At 39.5% G+C, this 25,840-nt stretch overlaps 1 long non-coding RNA gene across 1 annotated transcript; it reads left to right on the forward strand.

Moving 5' to 3' along the window:
• Positions 1-11,060: 11,060 nt before the first annotated feature.
• Positions 11,061-25,440, forward strand: LOC122124902. The gene is made up of 3 exons (XR_006150684.1): positions 11,061-11,073; positions 17,474-17,476; positions 25,328-25,440. It is a non-coding gene; the product is annotated as an uncharacterized LOC122124902 (long non-coding RNA).
• The last annotated feature ends 400 nt before the right edge of the window (positions 25,441-25,840 follow it).

Below are 25,840 nucleotides of genomic sequence, written 5' to 3' on the forward strand. Positions count from 1 at the left end.
GTCCTTGGCATTTTCTTAAGTCATTATTATTGAGTATTCAATATATTATTATATTTCATTTCTAAACCAATTTAGAATAAACAACTACTTATTGTGTAAAATTTTATGTTGCAATAGAAACTTTAAGGACTCTTACTTTACTATCAATTTTCAAAGGTATTGCTAGTCTAACTGTTTTACAAGCAGCAAAATTACATAAACATCCCTATCTTAACTGTCTCATTTTCAACAGTATACTAACTACAATATAAACATTCATCTTCAGGAAATCACACCTCTCTAATCATATATTCACCTTTGATTATTCTCCACATCATTATGAACATCCTATAAGATAGGCTACAGTTATTCACTAGAGTCAGCCTACCGCAGCAAACACTTTGTAATACTTCCTGGATAAAGATGCTTGCCCTCATCCTCATCAGACTTGCAGCAACTTCAGTGAAGAGCATTTTCTCCTGCTTTGCTTGTAGACAATATCAACCTGTTCTATTTCCCAGCAAAGAAACTGTGGCTAGCAGGCTTGAGAATTGTTAGATTCAGAATTTTCTTTAGTTTTGAATTTTTCCCTTTCTTTCTTGGTACTTGAGTTGGAAAAAGAAAAAAAATTATGCAGTTTATTTTAGTTAAAATGAAAAGACATTTATTTGAAATCACTACAAGTTATTGTTCTTTAAATTTATTTTTAATTCAAATTGAATAGGGCTGGTTTTAGTGGTGCTTTCCTTTCAACCTATCTATTTAGAAGGCTGAAAGCTGAGGATCATAGATTCAATACACACAAGGTAAAGTGGACCTTGGTACTAAACTAAGAACAAAAATCTAAACGTGGAGCTGTGGCTCAAATGGAAGATTGCCAACCTTGAGCAAAAATGAAAAGTAAAAGAACTTAGGCCCTGATTTAAGTCCTAGTACTAGCATACAGATACTATATATATATATATACTATATGCATACATGTATATATACATATGTGTGTCAATATGTAAATTATATATGTATATTTATGCATATATAATTAAGTAATAAATTATTTGCAAGTGTCAACTATATACAAGCAAGCATTTAGTCTTGCTCTTAAAAATAGAATCATATACAATTATGAACTCCTGACCCGCATGCTCTTCTTTTTACCAAAGAAAGAGTGCCTTTAGTAATGTGTGTTTTTGGAATTTAGATAATGAATGAACATTTTTCATACAAATGAAATTTGAAATACCTTTGATCTATTTTCCCACTCTTAAAACTAGCAATACAATAAATAATAGTAGCCACAATTTGGCAGTTTTCTGTATCAATGGAAAAATAATCTGAAGAAAATAGATTCTGGAAAGAACCAAAGAAATCCAGAGATGCATCTATTTTCCACACAATTGTTCAAGTGGATGGAAGGCCAACGTAGTTTCTTTAAAGTAAGAATTAGTCTAAGGTCTACACACCCACACTTAAATATTTGTTGTAAACTTGCTGATTGTACTCTAAGTAGACTTTGTAGACTTGGTTATTGTTGACAGACAAAAATCTACTTGAGGGGCTGGGAAAGTGGCTCAGCGGTAGAACTCTGGACTTACATGTATGAGGCCCTGGGTTCGATTCCTCAGCACCACATAAGCAAAAAGAAAAAAGCTGGAAGTGGTGCTATGGCTCAAGTGGTAAAGTCCTAGCCTTGAGCTGAAGAGCTGAGGGACAGCACCTAGGCCCAGAGTTCAGGCCCCATGACTGGACACCCCGCAAAAAAAATCTACTTGAGTGAGACATAAGAACCTTAAGTAAGACTTCCAGATAAAGTACATAGTGTGTTAGAAAAGGAAACCATAGTCAAAAAATGAAACTTACTTTTTGTTGCTCACAGCGCGTGAACTCAGGGCCTGAGTACTGTCCCTCAGCTTTTTGGATAAAGGTTAGCTCTCTATCACTTTGGTACAGAGTACCACTTCTGGGTTTTTATGTTTGGTACCTAGAGAGACATCTCATAGACTTTCTTTCCAAGATAGCTTAGAACTTCCATCCTCAGGTCTCATTCTCCTGATTAGATAGGATTGTAGGTATGAACCACCAGTATCTACCACCTCCAAACTGAAACTTTTGAGATTCTAGTAAGTTCAATTTTCAGTGGAAACCTCAAAAAGTATGGCCAGGAAAGACCTCCTAGAATGGTTCTTGCTACTAAAGAATTGAAATTACAGGGGCTGGGAAGGTGGCCCAGTGGTAGAGCGCTTGCCTTGCATGCCTGAGGCCCTGGGATCTATTCCTCAGCACCACATAAGCAAAAAGAAAAAAACTGGAAGTAGTGTTGTGGCTCAAGTGGTAGAGCACGAGCCTTGAATTGAACTGAGGGACAGCGTGAGGGACAGCACCCAGGCTCAGAGTTCAGGACCCATGACCGGACCCCTCCACCTAAATAAAGAAAGAAATTACATGATGAGCAACCAGGAAGTTGTCTGTTAGTAAAGATTTAAGTGCAGAAGGATGCTATTAATTTCAGTTATTTTTTTCAATATGATTGATCTTCAGTACAAATCTGAGCTTGTTTTCAAATTGCATCTACATCTTGGAATGAGCTGAGCCTGGGTCTATTTTACCTCAAATGCAAGAGATGCAAAAGAATAGCCTATAGTATTCCTGCCTAGGCTCTGCACAAGTAGTTGAATGCCTGAAAGAATCAATGTATTCCTGGCATGGAAAGGTATGGGAGAGACAACAACCTAGGGAGCAAACTGGTGGTCGCAACTTTTAACCCCATCTCCTTCGAAGAAACTGACCTCCCACAAAAAGGCAGTGACATAATTCACGTAGTGTATTTTCTGATATGAAGGAGGCCTCATGTCTGACTCAACAACTCACTCATAGTCAAAGAAAGGGAAGTTTTTTGTGTCTCCCTTACGCCCAGTCTCAGTTTATCTCCATCTTAGTCTTTGTCCAGACTCTAATCCTACCAGAAGGTCCCTGATGAGCAGGAAAGTATGATCTCCTGTCTTCTGACTGGCCCTGTGGGAACTGAGAACATTTTCAGATTTGAATCTGTTACTCCTGCTAAGGCTGTGGCTGGTGGACAGAAAAATGATTCTGAATTGTGCCCTAGCACCAAATCTTTTCAGAGAAAGTCAAAGAATGACAGATTCTGCCTGATGGAGTGAGTTTCCCATTTACAAAGAGGTCAATTAATATCTGATTCTGAGGCCCAGGTGGAGGTCCTTCACCAGATACTCTTAGCTGTAGTGGATGTTAGCTCAGACTCCAGGCCATACTCACATTTCTCCAGCTCTTTCTCATGAATCAAAAGGTCACAGGAGTTGACTTGAGAAACAAGGAGAAATGAAAGTAGCAGAATAAACATTGACAGGTGAAGCAATAAGAAGCTCTGGGTGAAATAGCTCAGAAAATCCCCTAGGACCACTCATATCATTTGGGAATCACATCATAAAATTAGGGAATAAATGTAATGAATTACTACCTAAATTAGTAACTTCATTGCTCTTCCTACAAGTGTTCTGTCAAAAGGTAGGTGTCCTACCTCTATCTTGATGAGGAAAAGAGAGCACATTCTTTCGTCACAAATTTCTACTGAGTATCTTCATCCAAAGCAGAGATTGTTCTTACTCTCTACTTCTCTGTTATTTTCCTTTGGTGGTTCTAGAAATGACATTTGAAAGTGTTAACATCTGCAGACATAATTACATTTTAAGTTAATCCATTTTTTATCAAATAAAACAAAATTTGGGGAAAATCTGTCTATGTACATTTTCTTCCATGGCATATTTATTTGATGATATTAAGTATTATTTTTATAGTTTCATTTTTTAAAATGAGCAAAATATTTTGTTAAATTAGCACTAATTAGTTGCACTTTTTTCCTGTTTTTCCATCTCTGTATATGTGTAAAATATATCTTGACAACAACTCATATGTGTTCTTCATCTTCTTTCCTCCTTTCCCAAACATAGATTCATTGTGCATCTTCACAGAATCACATAAACTATTTTGGTGATATTCTCTCTCCTACCCATTTCTGATCCTCCAGTGAATTCTTGCTATTACATATACTCAGGATAGATCCTGTTCTATCTTCTCATAAAGATTTTAAAGATATTTTATGTTTTGGAATGAGTTTCATCAGTGTACAACAGATATGCATATACTTCAGTCAACTTGACCATGCAGATGAATCTGTTTTTCTAACCTACATCCATCTTCTATGATTCAGCAGCTTCTGATAAATTTCATTTTATACCTCTTTATTCAACTTTTCCAGATAATTTGTTATTAATCTTCTAACATTGTCTTTCCGCTAATTGTGGTCTTCTTAAAATTGCTTCAAATTAGAACTATATATGATTGTCCTGTATGTGTTCACTCATATATCTAAATTTCAGTCCCCCATCCACTTATTATAGGATGTCTTTAACCTTTTTAACTGCTCTGAAAATCATTATGGAGGTTCCTCATGAAAGCAAAACTCAATGCCATAAAACCCAGTGAAATTAAGATTGTGTATATCCAAAAATATTTTGAAAAGAAATAGTAGACGCATTCATTTCTCTTATATCCCAGTATATGTTTATAGCTATGAATATGACATTTTCTTTATTCCCTCTTTCTGCACCTAGGTTGACTGCAGAGCTTTATTGCTATGAATACTCCTGCCATGAACATGGATATTCGTGTTGAATCATATTTCTTTAATATGTATCCAAGTTGCTGTAAAGCTCATTAAAATATGTGGCTTTTTTTGGCATTGTCTAAACGTCCATTCTGATCTCCATATGGGTTGCACTAGTTTATAATGCTACACAACTAAATATAGTTCCTTATTTATTTCAACCTCTCCAGCATTTGTTTTTATTTGTTTGAGTTGTGATAAATGTTCTGATGTGTAAGATGGAATCTGTGACTTTTTGATGTATATTTCCTTTGTGGATAAGAATTTCAAACATTTCATTTATTTATTAAACATTTACATTTGTATGTCATTCTTAATCAGTGTCTTTCTTTTTTTTGTTATTTTATCAATTTTTAAGTTATAGAATTTGTGATTTTCCAAAAAGTCATTTAAATAAGGATACAGGTGGACCTGTTGCAACAATGAGAAGTACAAGTTGTTATGTCAAAAACGAATTTTACAACTTGGGGGGGGGAGGACCAAGAGGAGGGGAGGGAAGATGGGAAGGGATGGGAAGGATAAACAAAGGAGGAGGCTACAATGCATGATAAGAAATGTACTCACTATCTTGCTCATGTAATTGTAACCCCTCTGTACAGTATTTTCACAATAAAAAAAGTATTTGTGATTTTTCCCCCATTCCAACTATTCACCTTAGTAAAAAATAAATATCACTACAGTGGTGCACAATTTAATAAAATCAACCGAATGTACATTTATAACACTGTGTTTTTTTTCACAACCAGGCAATTATTTCAATAAAGATGCTGAACATCTTTCACTAGAAAGATAGATTGAAAGGATAGTATCTCATATTAGCTCTAAGCTAATATCATAATTAACAGTCACAGCTGAGGCCCCGAGTTGGGCTAAGTAAAATGCACTAACCCAGTAAAATAGCATTTAAAGTGATCAAAGGGCTTCATAAGTTTTTTAAAAAGGCACTACCTTCAACAGAAAATGGTGAAGTTCACAAGCAGACCATAGGAATCTGAACATCAAGAACATCAAAGGATAAAAGTATACAAAAGGACAACTTTAGAACGTTGACTCAGAATTGGGATGGGGGGACAACCATTAGATACCAAAACTCAATGCTGAAGGGAAGAAGTGTTTTACCCCAAACCCCAGCTGTGTCTGACTCTCTCACACCACACACACACACACACACACACACACACACACACACACACACCTCATGTACACAGAGAATCCCAAGGGCAGTTATATCTGGGACAATAAAGCTTTTTTCCTCTTCCTTCTAGATAATCAAATGTTATGTTGTGGTTGTCTCCACAGCCGCCACACACCTGAGCAAGAGGAGGGAAAGGATGCCCTAGACTGCAGGATGGCCTTGTGTACCCCTGGCTTCCTGTGTAAAAATGCAGTTTGTGGTCCCCTAGGCAGGGGCGCCCAAACTGAAATGGGGTACACTTTGCCTGGAGGATGGCACCCCCGAGCCCTGCATGCTTGGTGAACCAGGCATGGGAAGCCCTGTGAGCATCTCTGTGATGGCCTCTCAGTGGTGTGGAGAAGTTGATACCTGTAGTTGGACATGGCAGAAGACAAGAGGACAGCAGGAATCCTGAAGGCAGGAGAGGCACAGGAGTGAATGTGCCTTTCTCTGGAGAAGACTAGGCCATGCTAAGGAAGTTTCCAGGCTGCACGAGGCGGCCACTGTGCAGGTCCCCAGATTCCTCACCCGGGCTTGTTCACAAAGCCTGGTCCTGATCCAGAGCTGGAACCTTCCCAGCTTCCTTGGGCTCGGAGCAGCAGGAGCAGTGAACTCGAGACATGCTTCCTACACCTGGCCACTGCGACTCAGTGATTACAGTCACAATTCTTCTTTCCCTGGTATCCTAGTCTCTGATACTGTGTTCTACATAATTCATAGTACTATGGTTCCAGCCACCTGATCCCTGACACCCCTGACAATGATACCGCATTGCCTAAGAAAACAAGGGCAGAGTGGACACAGCCAGTCGACTTGGGTACCCCTGTCCTCTTGAAGGCACATTGGGACAAGTTATTCTTCAGGTATTTAACATGAGTGACTAACTGGATGTGGAAAGGAAAGAGGTTATACAGAGGTGACTAGACACAGATATGTAATTTTGCATTTTAAAAAGTATATGAACATGCATATACATGGTACTTATATTAGTTTATGGAATAGTTGCCTATAATTAATGCTATTCAATATTTTATGCTCTGTGATAGTTAACTCATGAGTCTACCATTGTCAATAAGAATTGAGCTATTAACAAATGGAATTTCACTGTCAAATACTACCAGGAGATTACTGATGCTAGTACCGATGAAAGCCATCACAGTAAAACTGAATAAAACTATAAGTTTGAAAGGAGGGAGTTAGTGTTAAGGGCTTCTTCACCATGGAATCTAGGAAGCATACAATGTGTTTTGATGAATTACTAGTTTTTTTAACCTTGCTAGAAATCAGAACATTATTATTTATTCTTGCTTATTGGGAACTCTTTAGTGAATGGTTTACAAAAAATTATCAACATGACTTTGAAAAGTCATGATGTGAATTATCAGATTAACATTATTTGCAAAGCTGCCCTGAGATGCAGGCTGGCTTGATTCCTTTTCTATTAAATTAATGAAATAAGCTTAATTTTGAATGGATGGACAGTCCATGACATTTGTTCCAAAACAAGAAAATACAGGAGAAAATTAAAGAGGAAGGAGAACCAAGTCTCCTGAAATTAGCAAAAATATATAGAAATATAATTTAAAAATTCATGGTCCAAAGCAGACCCTGGCAGGAATGTCTGTGAGACTGTTATCTCCACTTAACCACCAGATAAGAGGAAGTGTTGTTGTGGCTCAAGTGGTAGAGGGCTCCCCTTGATCTGAGGAGTTCAGGAACATATTAACACTCAGGCCCAGAGTTCAAGCCCCACAACTGACAAAAAGAAATTTAAAAAAAAGATTAAAGCATCAAACAACCTGAAGATGTTGTCCAGAATAAAGAGTGTGGCATTATGCATTTACATGACTTAGTCACTTGCAACTTAGTTTACCTGGGGAGGGTGGGTGATTTGTTTGTGCACCAAAACCTGCAAAACTATTTTGCGCTTTACCAAGGAAGGAGGGATTGGAGGAATAGGAAAGGTGTTTGGTGGCCTTTCCTTTTGGTTCAGTGATTGTTTTCTGGAGTCAAATTCAGAGAAATTTCACTGGTAATCCTAGTTGCATGAGGAATTAAGGAGCCATGCATTGGAAATGGTCTTTGTTCTGTCCTTGGACTGGTTACCACTGCCACTAGGTAATCCAGGTCCCACTTCAGGACCAAGATACCTTGAAGACAACTTACCCACCAGGCAGGTGGACCTAACCACAGCCAGAAAAGGCAAAAGTGCCATGTCAAGGGCAGCACATGAGATCTAGACCAGACAGATTTTTTGTCATCCTCATTTTGTATTACTTTGATTCTACAAAATAATGTACGGATTTTAACACTTTCCCCCTCTCTCCCCACTCCCCCCCCTTTGGATAAAGCTCACAAAAATCCTGCCTCTAGCTCCCAGGACACTTAACTCTTAGTTTTGCCCAATCGTATCCACGATAGAGAATGAATTAATTGTATTTTTGGGGGGGTCCGGCCCTGGTGCCTGAACTCTGGGCCTGGGCTCTGTCCCTCAGATCTTGAGTTCAAGGCTAGCACTCTACCACTTGAGCCACAGCGCCACTTCTGGCTTTTTTTCTTTTTGCTTATGTGGTGTTGAGGAATCGATCCCAGGGCCTCAGGCATGCAAAGCAAGCGCTCTACCACTGAGCCACCTTCCCAGGCCGACTTAATTGTATTTTGAACACATAAAGCATGCATATAAAACTAGCATATTTTGATCTTAGGAGAAAACAGCCTTGTTCCCCTCTAATTTATTGACTGATAAGCAGTTTTAGAGGAGAATATGTTTTCCTTTTTAGCTAAAAAGCTTGTAGGAAACTATATTCATAATCTGGCTGCTCTTCCCCATACCTCAACACCTAAAATACAAATTTCACTAGAATTTACAAGAAAGAATAAAAAAGCCAAACATTGGGAATGCTCAGATACAGAATGTTTACAGAAACCAGAATATAACTTGTTGTCTGAGGGAGGGGCTCTCTTTACATAAATTAACGAACCCAAAAGAGCAGCCATTAGTACCTGACATGAGTGTCAATGGTTGCTATTCCATGGACAAGGAGCGGGGCTGCTTGATCCAGTGGGAGGATGCAGGGAAGGAAGCTTCCACACTGACCTGGGTACAAAAGTTGGAGTAACCACCTCTGGGCCTGTCTTTCTCCTCACAGCCCAGCAGAGTCATCCCCTGCTCCAAGAAGGCTAACTATGTACAAGCAGATCTGGAGAATGGCTTCGATTCAGTCAGCCCCATCATGAAATGCAATGTGAGATCCCAGGGAAGGGACATTCAGGCCCTGGGCCTGCAGGAAGGTGCTAGAGTGCTTCAGTGGCACCGTGCCATGTAAGCCATGCCCAGGTAGAGCTTCCAACGACTGCAGCTGGCTCTGTGCTGTGACACCCACTGAGGACTGCCCTAGCCTGCCAGCAAGTCTTCTTCTCCCAGAGTCCACTGGCATTGCAGAAGGTGGGAAGGCTGCAGCTAGGCTTTTACTTCACCAGAGGCCCCAGCATGCCCAGTGGGCCTAGTGTGCAAGATGAAGAGGCTGCCATCTGAACTACTAATTTTATGGAGCAGTTGTAAATAAGGTGATACACATTAGTGTATGCACAATGTTATATCCTGAGTCTGTAGTTTCCAAAGGACATTGAACTCCATACTAGCAAGAATGGATTTTATTGTTTGTATTTATAAGGCCATAATGGCAAACTGAAATAAAAGTACAATAAAATTATCCAAAAACATAATATTAAATCTCAGAATTTGAAAAATAGTTGCATGTAAGTACTGCAAATGAAGTTATACTAGAATGATAAAATACGGCAAACTACATTACTTCAGTTACATTCAAAAGTAAAAAAAAGAATTACAGAAAGAATACTTACTGTTCACAAAATACTACAATGGTTTTAAAGGTTGAAATAATGTAGGTTATGTATATTGTTGTAATAAAACATAGTATTTCTATGTTCTGGTCCTGTTTATATCACTGAAGGAAAATATTAGAGTAGAAATTATATGTGGCACCAGTTGCTTCCAGTACCAAGAAAGGGAGTGGCACTTCTAAATGTGCATCCTGGGAAGACACTCATACCCAGCCCACGTAGACCCATCAGAGGTCCATGTGATGAACCTGCGGGGCTCCAAGGTACCACAGTGCTGCTGCATTGTATCTATAAAGGCTTCACCTTTGTACTACATTGAGATTTAGGGAGTAAGGGGGCAATGGAGCTTATAAAAAGAGTCATATTTCAAGAGAATATCTAAAACACCAGTCCACACGTACACATTTCCACTTTCTACCTGAACCTAGGGAAAAAATACTGTGAACCAAAGAAAGTGGGCCCTAGAACTAAGTAAAACTTACTAATCAGACATGAGTGAGGCAAGCAAATTTAACCTAACACGCAAATATGCAAAATCTTCACTGTTTATACAAATACACTTGGAAACAAAGTGCAATAGAAGATAGATATCTTGTATTAATAGTTACTCAGCTAGACCACGGTGGCTCATAACTACAGTCTTATAGAGGAGAATTGAGCTCTTGTGAATAACAAGTCTGCAAGATGACTTTTCCCAAATAACCAGCAAAAGCTAGGCTGGATTGGGTGCTGGTGGTCCATACCTGTAATCCAAGTTACTCAGGAGGCTGAGATCTGAGGATCCTGGTTCAAAGCCAGCCCAGGCAGGAAAGTCTGTTAGACTCATCTCCAATTAACCACTAGAAAACTGGAAGTGGTGCTGTGGCTCAAGTGCTCACCTTGACCTGAAGAGCTCAGGGACAGAGCCTAGGCCCAGAGGTCAAGCCCCATGACCAACAAAAAAAGCTAGTTTGGAGGCATAACTTAAGTGGGAGAGTGACAAGCAAGCAAGCTGAGTCCTTCAGTTCAAACCCTTGTACAAGATAGCAAGCAAGCAAACATATCCTCAACATTTTCTTTTCATGAAGGGAAAGAATAGGGTGGTTGTTCCATCAATTCTATCTAGGGAAATCATCAGTGATCTTTCTGGCAATCCTCAAGCTGACAGAACCAGTATCTTCTCTTTTTAGGAGAAGGTCTCTCTCTCTCTCTCTCTCTCTCTCTCTCTCTCTCTCTCTCTCTCTCTCTCTCTCTGTGTGTGTGTGTGTGTGTGTGTGTGTGTGTGTGTGTGTCCATTGTGGGGCTTGAATTCAGAGTCTATGGGCTGTTCCTGAGCATTTTTGCCAAAGCTAGCGCTCTACCTATTTGAACCACATTGCCACTTTCAGTTCTGGTGGTTACATGAAGATAAGCGTCTCATGGACTTTTCCTGCTTGGGCTGGCTTTTGAACCTCAATCCTCAGATCTCTGCATCCTGAGGAGCTATGATTATAGGACTGAGCAACCTATTCCCAGCTAATGGAAGTCCCTAACAGGATGGTCAGTTGAATTCCAAGTAACCATTCTTATCATTTTCTGTCTGGTGCACAGTTAGACTCTAATTCTGGCCATGTACTTACTAATAAGTTGTTTAACCCTGTGCTTCCATGTGAGAAAGGTAAGAGTTAACTGCTCAGAGCAGTTCAGAGTTCAGTGAATTAATACACAGTTCTATAAAGAGCAGATGTTGGCGCACAGTAATACTTCAGAAATGCTACTTTTATAACAAAATACAAGTTGTGACAGTTATCCTCACATATTAGAACACATGGGACAAAGAACATTTCACATTCCTCTAAGGAAGCAACATCAAAAAGAAGAGCAGTTGTGATTGTCAGTAAAAGAAAACATTACTGGGTATATAGTATTGAATTCATTCATCTAGAGTTTCTATAACTGAGAAGTACACATTATATATTATTGAAAGCAGCAATGTTAAATCACTATTTAGACAAGGCTGAGACCAGCCAGTGTCACTGTCATTTGATATAGTTTTTCCAACTTTCAAAAGCTTGACAAGAGAAAACAGAAACCAGGATTTCTCAGCATGGTTGGCCAACCTGGCTGCTCTACATGGCAGCACCAGCAGTTCAACCAGATGCTTAGTAACAGCTATGGCCAGTGGAGATTTGTGGACTAGCCCTCATGGAGATTGCCATCTCTTAGAGAGATCATAGAATCACTTTGTCTTTTATGAATGCTACAGTATCTCCATAAGTATGAAGATTAGAATGATGCTATATTTTATTCTGTTACTCAACCTTATATCACCCAACTATATATAAATGTTCATTGGTTCAGAAAGAATATTATGTGTTCCCAGAGGTATCCAGTTAATGTACTTTCCCAACATTCATATAAATTTACATGTATTTATTTAGGCAAGTCACTGCTTAAGTCATCATATTAACTATTAATCTTATTTTTCCAACATATTTTGCAGTTTTTGTTAAGAAAAATAGAAAAAGGAATAGGAACAGGTTGGACTCTCCATCTCGACAGGTCTACTTACTGAGAATCAGCAAGCGGCAACCAACCTTCCTGCAGGAATGGAGGCTACAAGAAGCTGGGTTTGGAGGTGGGTTTTGTGGGGTCTGAGCCAGGGGCCAGAGGTTATCAAAAGGCTATTAGGGCAGAGAAAGGCAGGGACTTTCAATCAGCTCACAGTGGAATGTTGAAGGCCAGGCTTGGGTCAGACTGCCCTGCCTGCACATCAAGTCCACACATACCTGGGCTTTGCCTGGTCCATATGTGCCTGAGACAGTAAGGCGGCGGTCATTCCTTCATATTCGATCTTTAGATACATAAGAAGATTGGGACAAGAGGGGAGAGGTAAGTCTTTCATATAGAGTCTTTGGATAGATAAAAGGATTGGGCTCGAAGAAGAAACCAGGAGTTGTTAGACTCTTCTTTGGAGATTCTTTGTCTGGTCCTATTTGGGATTTATTATCCAAACTGTCCTGTTTGGAATTTAGATTCCATTTGAGATTTTCTAGCAGAGGTATCTCCCTAGTCCTGAACTTTCCTTTGTTTTTTTGTAGGCCATGGGGCTTTAACTCTGGGCCTAGGTGCTGTCCCTCAGCTCTTCAGCTCAAGGCTACTGCTCTACCACTTGAGCCACAGTGCCGCTTCTGGTTTTCTGGTGGTTAATTGGAGATAAGAGTCTCACAGTCTTTCCTACCTGAGATGGCTTTGAACTGTGATCCTCAGATCTCAGCCTCCTGAGTAACTGGGATGACAGGAGTGAGGCATCAGTGCCTGGCTTTGGTCCTGCACTTCAGATGAAGTCAGGGATGAACTATTCCTGAGAACCAGGAAGGACTCGGGGGTAGGAGGGGTGGGAGGTGAGAGGACATAAGAGCAACGTGGAGTTATGAGAACAAAGCATGTTCCCATCAGCTTTGAATAGCAAATTAATTCTTTTGATAATCACCAATAATTATGGCCTTTTTACTCTTAGGATAAGTCACACTGATAATATTGATATTTCTATATCTATATAGATATTCACAGTGATATTTCTATAGTGCTAACCAGATGCTAGGCACTATGTGTACATTCTCTCCCTTACACATACACACACTCCTTACAACAATCCTTTAGCACAAGTACTATATTGTTACCATTTTACAGATGAAGAAAACAGAACCAATGAAGAAAGATTAAATAACTTGTCCAGTCTGGTGAGTGGTGGAGCTAGAATTTGTACTCAGCACTCTAGGTTCAAGTCTATGCTCTTTAGACACGCTGCCTTGGGCAGATGAAGAATGAGTAAAAGTTCCAATGGTTTGAAGGTGAAGATGAATGGAAGAATAGAGAACAGGAAATCAATACTTGTGAAAGTATGTCAGATGTGAGGATAGTAGTAGAGGACAGGTATGTCTGAGATTAAAAATAGGAGACATGAAGTGAACCCAGGAAGGCACAGTTAGAGCCAGGGGTACTGTGGAGGCCAGACCATGTAGGACTGGGCAGGTCAGGTCAGAAACTTAAAGAAGAACAGGATTCAGTGAGCAAGAGGGCACAGCAGTCTGAATGCCACTTTGGCATACAAGCTGAAAATGCAGGGAGACACGTGACAACCAGGTGACTGTGCTGTTGGAGGTAGGGTACAAATCACACAGGGCAGAGGGAAGGATTCAATTTGGGAGAGGCAGTCTCAAAAGGAGTTGCATGGGTGATTCCTAGGCTTTTAGTTTGTGGAAACAACTAAGGAGGCTCAGAGGCTTGTAATGAAAGTAATTTGCTAAATCCTGGAGATGTGGAATACAAGGAATATATGGGATCAGGGGAGGTGTCCAGAAGTATACTGAAGGAAGGACTCAGAGATAAATTCTGGAGATATATCTGACAGTTTAAGCCACAGGATACATAAGATCCCACAAACGGGCTCTAGAAGATAAGCTGAAGGAAATGGCATTTTAAAAGACCAACAAGATAAGGATGAGCCTACAACGGAGATACTGAGAGGCAGAAGGTAATCCAGTACAGTGATGTCAGAAGCCAGTGAGAGGACATGTTTAAGAAAACAATAAAGTCCAATGCTTCTGAGAACCAAGAAGACTCATGTTGAAACAACCATTACATCAGGAGACATGGTGACAGCTTCCAGAAGGACAAGAGGGCAAGAGTGAAGTGAGGAATGAGGATGGGGTATGGAAATGAAGAAAGAGGGAACACAACTCAGAAAGATGGAAGCATGAGAGAATGGAGGGTCAAGAGAAGGTTCAGCAGATTTCTGAGTGCTAAGCACCAGTGGCTCACACCTGTAATCCTACCTATTCAGGAGGCTGAGATCTAAGAATCACAGTTTGAAGCCAGCCTGGGTACACAAATCCTTCAGACTCTTATCTCCAATTATCCAGAAAAAACATAACTGGAGGCATGGCTTTAGCTAATGTTGCCAGTCGTGAGCAAAAAAGTCAAACGAGAGTCCCTGCGTTCAAGTCCCAGCGCCAGCATGAGAATGACCATGTTTAAAATGTTGATTCCAAGACCAGATCTGGGAGAAAGAAGATGAATTCAGAGGAGAAAAGCCGTAACTATGAAGTTTCTATGAATTTGAGAGAGAAAAGACAAAAAACTTGAAGAGCTGTAAGAAGATAGTCTTTTACCAGGAAGGCAGAAAGCTAGGAGGTGAGTGGCTATAGACAGGTTTGTACCTTTGACAGTGAGAAAACTGTGAAGTTCCCATCTGATGGCTCCCACTTTGTTTAAGACACAGAGCTGCACAGGGAGAATGAAAGAGGAGGTGTGGGGTGAGAAGGAAAGGGTAGAGTCAGAGTTCTGAGCAGACAAGAAGGTCTAAGCTGTAAAGGCGGTAAAAGTGAAACCCTGAAACAGATTGCTAGGTGGAACTGAGGGCTCATTTCAGAATACTGGGAGTCAAGACATGCAGAGGTTTCAAATGATTACAGTGCCTGTCTGTGGGTTCAGGCAGGGCGGACAACTGTGAGGAGTCATTGAGCTTGGGTTTGGCTAAGCAAGATCCCACAGGAACTCGAAAGGACAAGTAGACTTAAGGTAGAAACCTGCTGGATACGGACCAGACACCTTAGCTACAAGAAAAAAAGCGAGAAAAGAGGGACTTGGCGAGAGTAACAGAAGAAATGAGTTGAACAAGCTACTGATGGAAAGAGGTGGGCAAAGAACAGAATATTTGAATTTAACTCATTAATTTTATTAAAACCCGTTAGAAGGGGACACAAGTGGGTCATGCTGCATGTTAGCTCTTCTGAAGACTGAGATCCAGAGGATTGCAGTTTGAAGCCAGCCCAGGCAAAAAGTCGTAGACTCCATCTCCAAAATAACCAGCAGCAACTAAGTGGTGCAGCACTAGCTGTCAGAAAGCTGAGCAAGAGCTCAAGGCTCCAGTTCAAAACACAGTACCTAAAAAATTTTAAATCACTCATTAGCAATTGTGTAGACTTTAAATCAAAGCCCAGCAAAACAAGAACCAGGATATTGGTGCTAGCAAGAGGAGAAGGCTAGGGGAGCAAGGGGAGAAGGGTAGATGAAGGGGGAAGTGTGGAGAATGCAGGCAAGAATCCATACCACAGAATTGAGACACATTAAGGGAAAGGGTGTGTCAAAAGGGAGTGTGCAAAGATGTTGATGTGGTGACACAAATCAAGATGCAGAGTACACATAAATTTCTTTATTAAATTGCAAAACATTCAATACATAACCTAGAATTAAGATAAGTAAAGGGAAGGGTGGCTTGGAGGGTTGGGGGAGAATGCTGAAAGGGTAACATTGATCAAGACACACAATATTCATAAACTGCTCTGTACAAATACCTAAAGATAACAAAAATATTTTAAAAAACGAAGCAGGGAGTGACTATGGTCATAAGGCAAGACCCAATGCCATCTACTGTTAGCAAGAAAAAATGGGAATGTAAGTTTCAGACCCCAAGTAAGTTGACTAAGTTAAAAACAATTACTCATTAGATAGCTTGAACTACATTGCTCCTTATTAATACATTAAGAAGATGTATGAAAAGATTACAATCCAATGAGAAAATATGCAAAACACCCTACTTGGCTGGGGACTCCTCATCCAGGTCACCCAGGGTCTCCTCCTCCAAGGTTTCTTTCTTTGGGGCCTTTAACTTCATGCCACTGAAAAACAGCAAAAGCCTCTGCAGTCATATGAATGAATTACACCAATACTTTTACAAACATAAGCTCGCAAAAAAAAAATAATAATGACCCATTTCTACTTTTTCCAATAAAAGCAGTATTAGGGTTTGAACTTAAGAGCATTGCACTGAAGCAAGATTTTCCTACTTACGCTTTCTGCATAGCTGAGATTACAGATGCATACCCCCAAGCCTGGCTTGTTGATATTCAGTCCTTTTCCCCAGATAGCCTCAAACCATGATCCTCCCAGGTCTCTAGTGATTACAAGTGGGAGTCACTGAGCTCAAGTTTAGTGTCTTATTTCTTAAGGGTTTGCTTTTCAAGGAGTTCTGTACACATACAACTGCCACACCAAAATGAATTTCTTATCCATATAAATTTCCAGAATGTGAAAAGTTATTTTATAAATAGAAATTTCCATAAATAATCTAAAATTAAGAATGGGATATAGGCAAGGCACCAGTGGCTCATGCCTATAATCCTAGCTACTCAGGAGGCTGAAATCAAGAATCACAGTCCAAAGCAAGCCTAGGCAAGAAAGTATGTGAGAGTCTTATCTCCAGTTAATCACCAGAAAACCAGAAATGGAGCTGTGGCTCAAAGTGGTAAAGCACTAGCTTTAGTGAATTAGTTCAAATGGTAGAGCACTGGGCTTATGTGCCCAGGTCCTGAGTTCAAGCACCATGATCAGCATGAGAGACAGAAAGAGGGAAAGAGTGAGCATACCATAAATATTCGTTTTTTCTTTTTTCTTTTTGTCAGTCCTGGGGCTTGAACTCAGGCCTGGCACTGCTCCTGAGCTTCTTTTCTCAAGGCTAGCACTCTATTACTTGAGATACAGTGCCACTTCTGGCCTTTTCTGTTTATGTGGTACTAAGGAATCCAACACAGGGCTTCATGCTTGCTAGGCGAGCACTCTCCCACTAAGGCACATTCCCAGCCTCAAACATAAATATTCTTAAACTACAAGTATTAAAAATACTCCCAATAAAAAATAAGACTATTGGGCCTGGCACCACAGTGTTTGGTTGGAGTAAGAGACCAACAAAATGCTGGTGTAGTGTTTACACCTGCCACAAGAGCTATACAGACATGGGAGCTCTTACTTGGCAGGCTGTGGTCAGGCTAGCCTGGGTAAAAAGGTACTTTATTCAAAAAATAATGAAGCCGAGCGCTGGTGGCTCACGCCTGTAATCCTAGCTATTCAGGAGGCTGAGATCTGAGGATCGCGGTTCAAAGCCAGCCCGGGCAAGAAAGACCGTGAGACTCCTATCTCCAAGAAACCACCAGAAAACCGGAAGTGGCAATGTAGCTCAAGCGGTAGAACGCTCGCCTTGAGCTGAAGAGCTGAGGGACAGCGCCCAGGCCCAGAGTTCAAGCCCCACGACCGACAAAAAAAAATAATAATGAAAAAGGATTGGGGGCATAACTCAAGTGATGGAGCCTCTGCGTGGCTAGTGCAAGGGCCCTGAGTTCAAACCTAGTACTCCCAAAAGGAAGAAAAAGACCATCTGAACAAACTCAGAAAATGGCAATAAGGTAGAAATAAATTTTACAAAAAGGATCACATATGATTATAAATAAGCTGGTAATAACTAATCCAGCAAAACAAGACATTGAATTAATTTATATATTTCATTTTAATATACCATCTACAGATGAAATGAAAGCACAAAGAAAATTAGAATTTTAATTCACATGACCTCATTCTTTTCCTTTCTGTATTGACATTAATACTAATTGAACATTACATTTTATGAAGGCCCAGAAAAAGAAATATTACTTTTAGTAAACTGTTAAAATGTAGAATTGGATGTGTGGCTCAAGTGACACAGGCTTGGTCTAACAAGCCAAGCTCAATTCCCAATATTGCTGGGAAAATATTACAGTTATATACAGAATCCAGCATTTTTTTCATCCTAGTGCAGAAAAAAAGTTTTCAATGATGGCTTTTTAAGGTTTTAAAGTACATATAAATTAAGCTGCATTAATAAAATACATCTCAACTTAAATATTGTGTGTTCTAAGCGTGTAGAAACTGCAATCAGTTTTAAAAGACCCTTACAATTAAAGGAGGTACTCTTAAGGAAAGGACCCAAAGGTGCAATGAATGCCTCTGTGCCAGTGAACTTGTAAAATAATATTTATCAACATGAATGCCAGGAAATGGCAACAAGTTTTTAATATTTTTTTCCCATTGTTGATGAAGATGGTGTTGTTTTTTGCTTTTTGGTCTTTGTTTATTGTTTTTTGTCTGTTTGTTCCTTTAACTGTCTTTGGGGGGTAAGAGTAGGCAAAAAATGGAAGAACCAAGGTTAAACAAATGCAGCATTGATACTCAGTAGACACTATCAGGAAAATGAACTATACAATTTGTAGGTAGAGATGGGAGAGGGAAATGGAGAGAGCAAAGGAAGGGGTGAAATTGCCACCAAAGAAATACATTCATTATCTGCTTATGAAATGGTGACCCCTCTGTACATCTCTTTAATAATTAGTAACAGGGACTGGGAAAGTGACCAAGTGGTAGAGTGCTTGCCTAGCATGCATGAGGCCCTGGGTTCGATTCCTCAGCACCACATAAGCAGAAAAAGTTGGAAGTGGTGTTTCGGCTCAAGTGGAAGAACACTAGCATTGAGCTGAATAGCTGAGGGACAGAGCCTAGGCTAAGTGTTCAGGCCCCATGATCAACAAAGAAAAATTACTAACCATTTTTTTTTAATCTCACAGTTTCTTTTTGCCATAAATTTTGATTAACTTCCACTTTGGTTTTGCTTTTTCTTTTGTTGTAAAGGTTTCTGAGTCTTGAGCTCAGGGTGTCTCTCTCTCTCTCTCCCCTCTGTCAGCTTTTTCTCTCAAGGCTGGCACTCTACCACTGAGGTATACTTTCACTTCCAGCTTTTTTTTTTTTTTACTGTTTAACTAGAGATCAGAATATCTATCTCAGGTTCATCTGCCTGAGCTGGTTTCAAACTGTAGTTCTCAGATCTCAACCTCCTAAGTAGCTAGGACTATAGATGTAAGCAACAAGTCCCTGGCATTTAACAAATTATCATAAAATAGTTATAGTTGTGACATTTCCACGTAATGTTATCCTCCCTCTTCTCAAAACAATTTCAACAGGTTTCAGTTTTATTTTGACAAAAATCTACTAAAACCATATTCATTCTCTTTCCCCTTAGTTAGTCAACCCTCTTACTAGTGCTCCACCGTAGCCTCTCTCTCTCCCCCAACTTGCTATTGATCAACAGCTTTCAAGTAATTTTCATATATAGTTACAATGTATCTCAAAATTATTCACCCTGTTTTCCCCTTCTCCTCTTAAATAGACTTGTAGACTGAAATTGTATGTCTGCCCATAATAATAAAAGTAGAATCATGTCTACAAATACATATGCTTTTTAGGTCTAGCTTTTATATAGGAGAAAAAAACATATATCTTGTGGGGTTTTTTTTTTAGCTTAGCTCATTATGATGTCTTCTAATTATATCCATTTTTCTGAAAGCGACATGATTTCATTTTCCTTCATGGCTGTGTAACATTCCATTGTGCATCAATACCACTTCCTCTTTATCATTTAAGAAGATTCCAATGCTGGGCGCCAGTGGCTCATGCCTGTAATCCCCAGAAGTGATGCTGTGGGCTCAAGCGGTAGAGCGCTCTCCTTAAGCTGAAGAGCTGAGGGACAGCACCCAAGCGCAGAGTTCAAGGCCCACGACTGACCAAAAAAAAAAAAAAAGAAGAAGAAGATTCCAGTTGCCTGATTCCATTATTTGGCTGTTTTACACAGTGCTGTAATAAACATGAGTTATTCTGACATCTTTCTGGTATATTGATTTATTCTATTGACATATGCCTCATACTGATATAGTGAAGTCTTTGCAAGGGTTTATTTTTAGACTGATATCCATAATGATTCCACTAGTTTACATTCCCACCAAAAGACTATAAAGATTCCTTTTCTAATGCATCTTGCCAGCATTTTCTTGGTGGCTGTCATTCTAACTGAAGTAGATGTAATCTTATTGCAGTTTTAATTTGCATGTTCTTTATTATAACTAAGGCTGTTGGACATTTCCTGATGACTTTATTAGCCATCCCTTTATTCTTCTTTAAACTATGTAATTACATTATTTGTGGGTTTTTTATGTCTAATTTCAGTCCTCTGTGTAGTATGGATATCAATTCTTTATTTGTTGGATAGCTGGCAAAGATTATTCTCTTATTCTTTGAGTTGTCTCTTGATTCTGGTCACTTCTTTTGCTTTGAAAAAACTCTTAATTTGATACTGTCCCATTTACCCATGTTTGTTTCCATTCTCTGGAGTCCTGTTCAGAAAATAATTGCCTGTGTTTCATAAGTTTTCTTATATAAGTTTTCTTATATTTTTCTGTAGTAGATTTAAAACTTCAGTTCTCATTTTGAGCTCTCTGTACCTCTTGGAGATTTTTGTTTTTGTTTTTGTTTTTAGAAGGTGACAAAAGGCCCACTTTCAGTATCTTAAGTGGATGACCCGCTTTCTTAACACCATTTATTGGAGAGTATTTTTTTCTCCAGTGTGTGTCTTTTGGCTCCTTTGTCAAGTATCAGTTGGCTACAGATCTGTGCTCTTATTAAAAACTTTTACTTTATGAACAAGATGTTTGTCTGTTCATTTTTATTTGCAGGTCCTGGGCCTGAACTCAGGACTTAGCTACTGCCCCTGAGGTATTTTTCGCAAGGCTAGGATTCTACCACTTTAGACACAACTCCACTTCCAGCTTTTTGGTGGGTAGAGATAAGGATCTCATAAACTTTCTTTTTTTTCTTTTTCTTCTTTTTCCTTCTTCTTTTTTATTGTAAAAATACTGTACAGAAGGGCTATAATTACATGGGCAAGAAAGTGAGTACATTTCTTATCAAGCATTGTAGCTTCCTCCATTATTTACCCTTCCCATCCCTTCCCAGCCTCCCCCCTCCCCCCCACCCAATTCTCCACCCCCCAAAGTTGTAAAGTTCGTTTTCAACACGACAACTTGTACTTCTCATTGTTGCAACGGGTCCACCTGTATCCTTATTTAAACGACTTGTTTTTCCCCTTCCCCTCCACAAATTATACCATATAAAATACAGTGAAAGCAGGGGTTATACTGTGGGGGAGGGACATACAAAGCAACAAAGAAGTAATCCTATAACATTGCCACATTTGTTAGGAAATGGAAAGACTTGGGAAAAAATTACATTAAATGAAGTAAGCCAAGCCCAAAGAAACATAGGTCCCATGGATTCCCTTATTTGCATTATCTAGTATATGTATGAGTCAAGCAGAAAAGGTCAGATAAGGTGATGTTAAGAAAATGAAACCTAAGACATGTATTTAAATGTTTTTTTTTTCTTTCATGCATTTGTTTCTAACGCATTTATAAGATTATTTCTCACAAACTTTCTTAACATGGCTGACATCCAACCGTGATCCTCAGCTCTCAGCCTCTTGAGTAGCTAGGGTTACAGGCATGCACCATTGGTGCCTGGCTTTAAACAAGATCTTAACTCAAATGTATTTGATGTATAAAATGACACACACCTAGTTGAAGCCCCTTCATAAATGCTCACATCTACCCATCAGCCAGACCCCAGTGGGTCACTTCATTTGTAAGCACCAGTAGTTCCAAAGTCTAGCAGAATAGCAATGCTAAGTTATTTCAATGTTTTCTTTGTTCTCTTGCCATGAAACAAAGATTAAAACACAAAATGAGTCATCAATGGCTCGTGACTACAACCCTAACTACCAAGGAGTCTGAGATTGAGTGCTGTGGTTTGAAGCCAGCCCAAAAAGGAAAGTCCATGAGACTCTTATCTCAAACTACCAGAAAAGCTGAAAGTGGAGCTGTCGCTTGCTTCAAACAGAATAGCACTAACCTTAAGCACAAAAGCTCAGGGCACAGAGCCCATGCCCAGAGCCCAAGCTCCAGGACCGGAACACACACACAATTAAAACCCTACAGGCTTACAGTTTGTACTGTTTGGCAATTAATGACTAAAAAGATGTGGGGAAAGAGAAAAAGGGAAACACAAACACCTGAGACTATAAAAATCAGCATTTATTAAACTTGAGCAGTGAACTGATTTTACAGAGAGGAAAAATCACAGATCTACCCTTTGTGTTGACCTATATTATTTTATGCATAAATTCAAAACTCATGGTGTACTCGCAGCTTATTGAACCGTGTGATCAAATCTACAAAGATGAGCAACAATTTGTTTTGACAAATAGTGTTCTGCTGAAAGCAAACTGAGAATGCTAAGTTCATTACAAGAAACAGCCTGAGAGACTCTGTCTATACTTTGAATTGTTATCCTAGAGAAAAGCATGCCTATTTGTGTGACTATGCTCCAAAATTGCTGTTGAACATTTCAAGGCTTTTAGACCTAGCTCAAATGTAGTCAGCCTTCACACTGAACCCAAATCTCTAACAGTGGATGGAGTTTCATCAAATGTTACCTGATAACATACAATTACCTGCTCTCAACAGTATAAACTCTAAGGCAGTATTATTGAAAACTCATGTGTGGTTGTCTATTATGCTTTTATCAAAATACTATGTTTTTAAATGATATTGATGACACTCCATGCCAGACCTGTGAAGGAAACTCAAAACTGTCAGAACTACTTAGTCACGTGAGTCTGTCCTTTATTCTAGTAACTACTGCCAGTGTTTTCGGCATGAGCAAGGGATGGACTGCACATCACTTCTCATTCACTTCCTCACAGATCCAAAGTTCACATGACAGCACTGACTGCACATCAGCTGATTACAAAAAAACAGGGGCTGGGGACTTCGCTCATTGAAAGGAAACTTGCCTGGCAAGTGCAAAAATTTAACTTCAGACCTCAGCTCTGAAAACTACAGAAACAATTAAACAACAACCACAACTACAACCACAACCACAAAAAGTGACTCTTACCTGATGTTGGTGGCTTATACCTGTAATTCTAGCTACTTAGGAGGCTAAGATCTGAGGATTGTGGTTCAAAGCCAGGCTGGGCAGGAAAATCAGTGAGACTCTTATCTCTAAAAAGCCAGAAGTGAAGACATACATGGTTCAAGTAGAGTGCTAGCCTTAAGCACAAAAGCTCAGGGTCAGTACCCAGGCCCTAAGTTCAAGCCCCAGATCCTGCACACACAAAAATATCTTACTCTAAGACTTATGTATAAACTATCATCGCCTAAATTAGTCACAAACAAACCCAAAATGAATGCCACAAGACATGTCTTCCTTACACCACTCTTGGAAGCCCCATAAATGGCACAGCCACCTCTACATACACACATATAGATATTATGTGTGTATGTGTATATATGTATATATACATACATACGTACATGTAATTGAAGTAAAACAAAGATCATTGAAACTATGGAATTCGAGATTGAGCAACCACTCAAAAAGTTTCTGTTCCGGTTCCATAGAAGAGAATGGTGGAAAACCTAATTTTACTTTTGGCATTATTATTTTATACATTTGTCTTTTAGAACAGATACTCAAGGAAAAGAAGTTCTGTCTGGCATAGTGGAACAGAGCGGAACACTAGCATTCAGGAGGTGGCTGTAGCAGGCTCACAAGTTAGAGGTCAGCCTGGGACACAGAGAACTCCAGGTCACCCTGGAACTTTCTCCAGAATAATACTAACAATAAATAAAAACAAGATTGCATAAAAGCTTAGATTCTTTAAAAGAAGGAAAATAGAAATACAGATGCATCAAGTTTTCTAATTTACAGAAAGATGGTCTTACACAGTTTCTTGCTCTACACCATGCCTTACCCTACAGTATATCCTATCACTTTCTCAGCAGACACCATGAAGGCCAATACTACTGTAAAAGCAAACACATACCTAATCTAACTAGCAGAATTGGCAAAGATCTAAAGTATCATGAAGCCATAGAGAAATGTCTAACAGGAGCAAAATACAGGAGAAACTTCTCTTGGAGCTGCAACCCACATCTACAAATGACTATAAAGTAAGATGCAATACCAAGAAGCTAAAAGAACTCTGAAAGGTCTCAGAGAAGTATATAATGTATGGGTATTTAGAAAGCTTCTTGAGACATACATAAATATGCTACGCCATATACTTGTTAGGGCACCAGCAAGTATGTAGACATCTGTCACAAATCATTTAGCTAATATAAAATTATAAAGCTCTTTAAAAATAGTTTCAAATCTAACTGCAACAGAGCAAACTTGTTTTAAAAAGTTATTATCTAGAAGCTGGGCACTGGTGGCTCAGGCCTGTGATCCTAGCTTCTCAGGAGGCTGAGATCTGAGGATTGCGGTTCAAAGCGAGCCCTGGCAGGACAGTCCATGAGACTCTTATCTCCAATAAACCACTGAAAACTGGAAGAGGTGCTGTGGCTTAAGTAGTAGAGAGTTAGCCTTCAGCTGAAGAGCTGAGGGATAGCACCCAGGCCCAGAGTTCAAGTCCCACGACCACCATCACTAACAACAGCAAAAAGTTTTCACCTAGGTACTTACACAAAAAAAAAAATTATCTCAGTAAATCAAAGCTCCAAATCAGTATCTGCCTAGGGATATCTAATTATAAAGCATAATTCAATGATCACAATTCTCAATATAAGCAAATAAAAGTACATAGATTTCCACTTCATCATAGGCTTTCAGAGGACACAAATTCACTCCTTACCTGGTGTCTTTACCTAATCCCCAGGTACGAGATCCATATCCACACATGCTGTCTTCAGGTCTAATAGCTCTAGAGAAATGAAGAGGTTTCCTTTAACCTTCAATTGACGCTTCAGTCAATTTCTACATCAGAAAAGGTGGATCATAAAAGTTGTCCCAGGATCAGCCTTTCACAGAGTAATACCATACTGATATGAAGTTGGTTAAATATTCAGACATAATTAACAGATTCATGTATTACTGAAACTTATGTGGAAAATAGTATTTATAAAGTGACTTAGATTTTATAATTCCCACTGTATCTTTCAAAATCTCATTTCCCTCTCTGGTCAAATTCATCAAAAGCTCTGTTCCCGGGACAACCTCTGCCTCTGCTTAACATGCCCCCTCTTGGGCCTCCACGTCATCTCAGTTGCCTGTCTCGATCAAACCTGTCCACTGGTCTAGGAAAAGGTGACAATGCAATATGATAAGGGAACCCAAGCCTCTGCCTGTGTTCTGCCACATCCAGTCTCCTGGATGGTGTGGTAGACCATTAGGCTCTGGTGTGTAATCACCTGCCCACTTTCCCTTCTGCCCATCCTAATGCTTTCTGAATACCTACTTTTTTTCTACTAGTCTATAATCTCCTAAGATGTAGTTCTAAAGGTCTACATCTTTTTAATTGTTTTAACCATTGTTTATTAACATTTTTTATTTGTAAAGGCTTTTCAAAACATTTGCCATAAAAAATTACTTATTTAAAAGAGAACCTGGCCAGGTGCCAGGGGCTCACACCTGTAATCCTAGCTACT

The sequence above is a fragment of the Dipodomys spectabilis genome, unplaced genomic scaffold (genome assembly GCF_019054845.1).
Source record: "Dipodomys spectabilis isolate Male_0828 unplaced genomic scaffold, ASM1905484v1 ptg000253l, whole genome shotgun sequence".
Lineage (NCBI taxonomy): Eukaryota > Metazoa > Chordata > Mammalia > Rodentia > Heteromyidae > Dipodomys > Dipodomys spectabilis.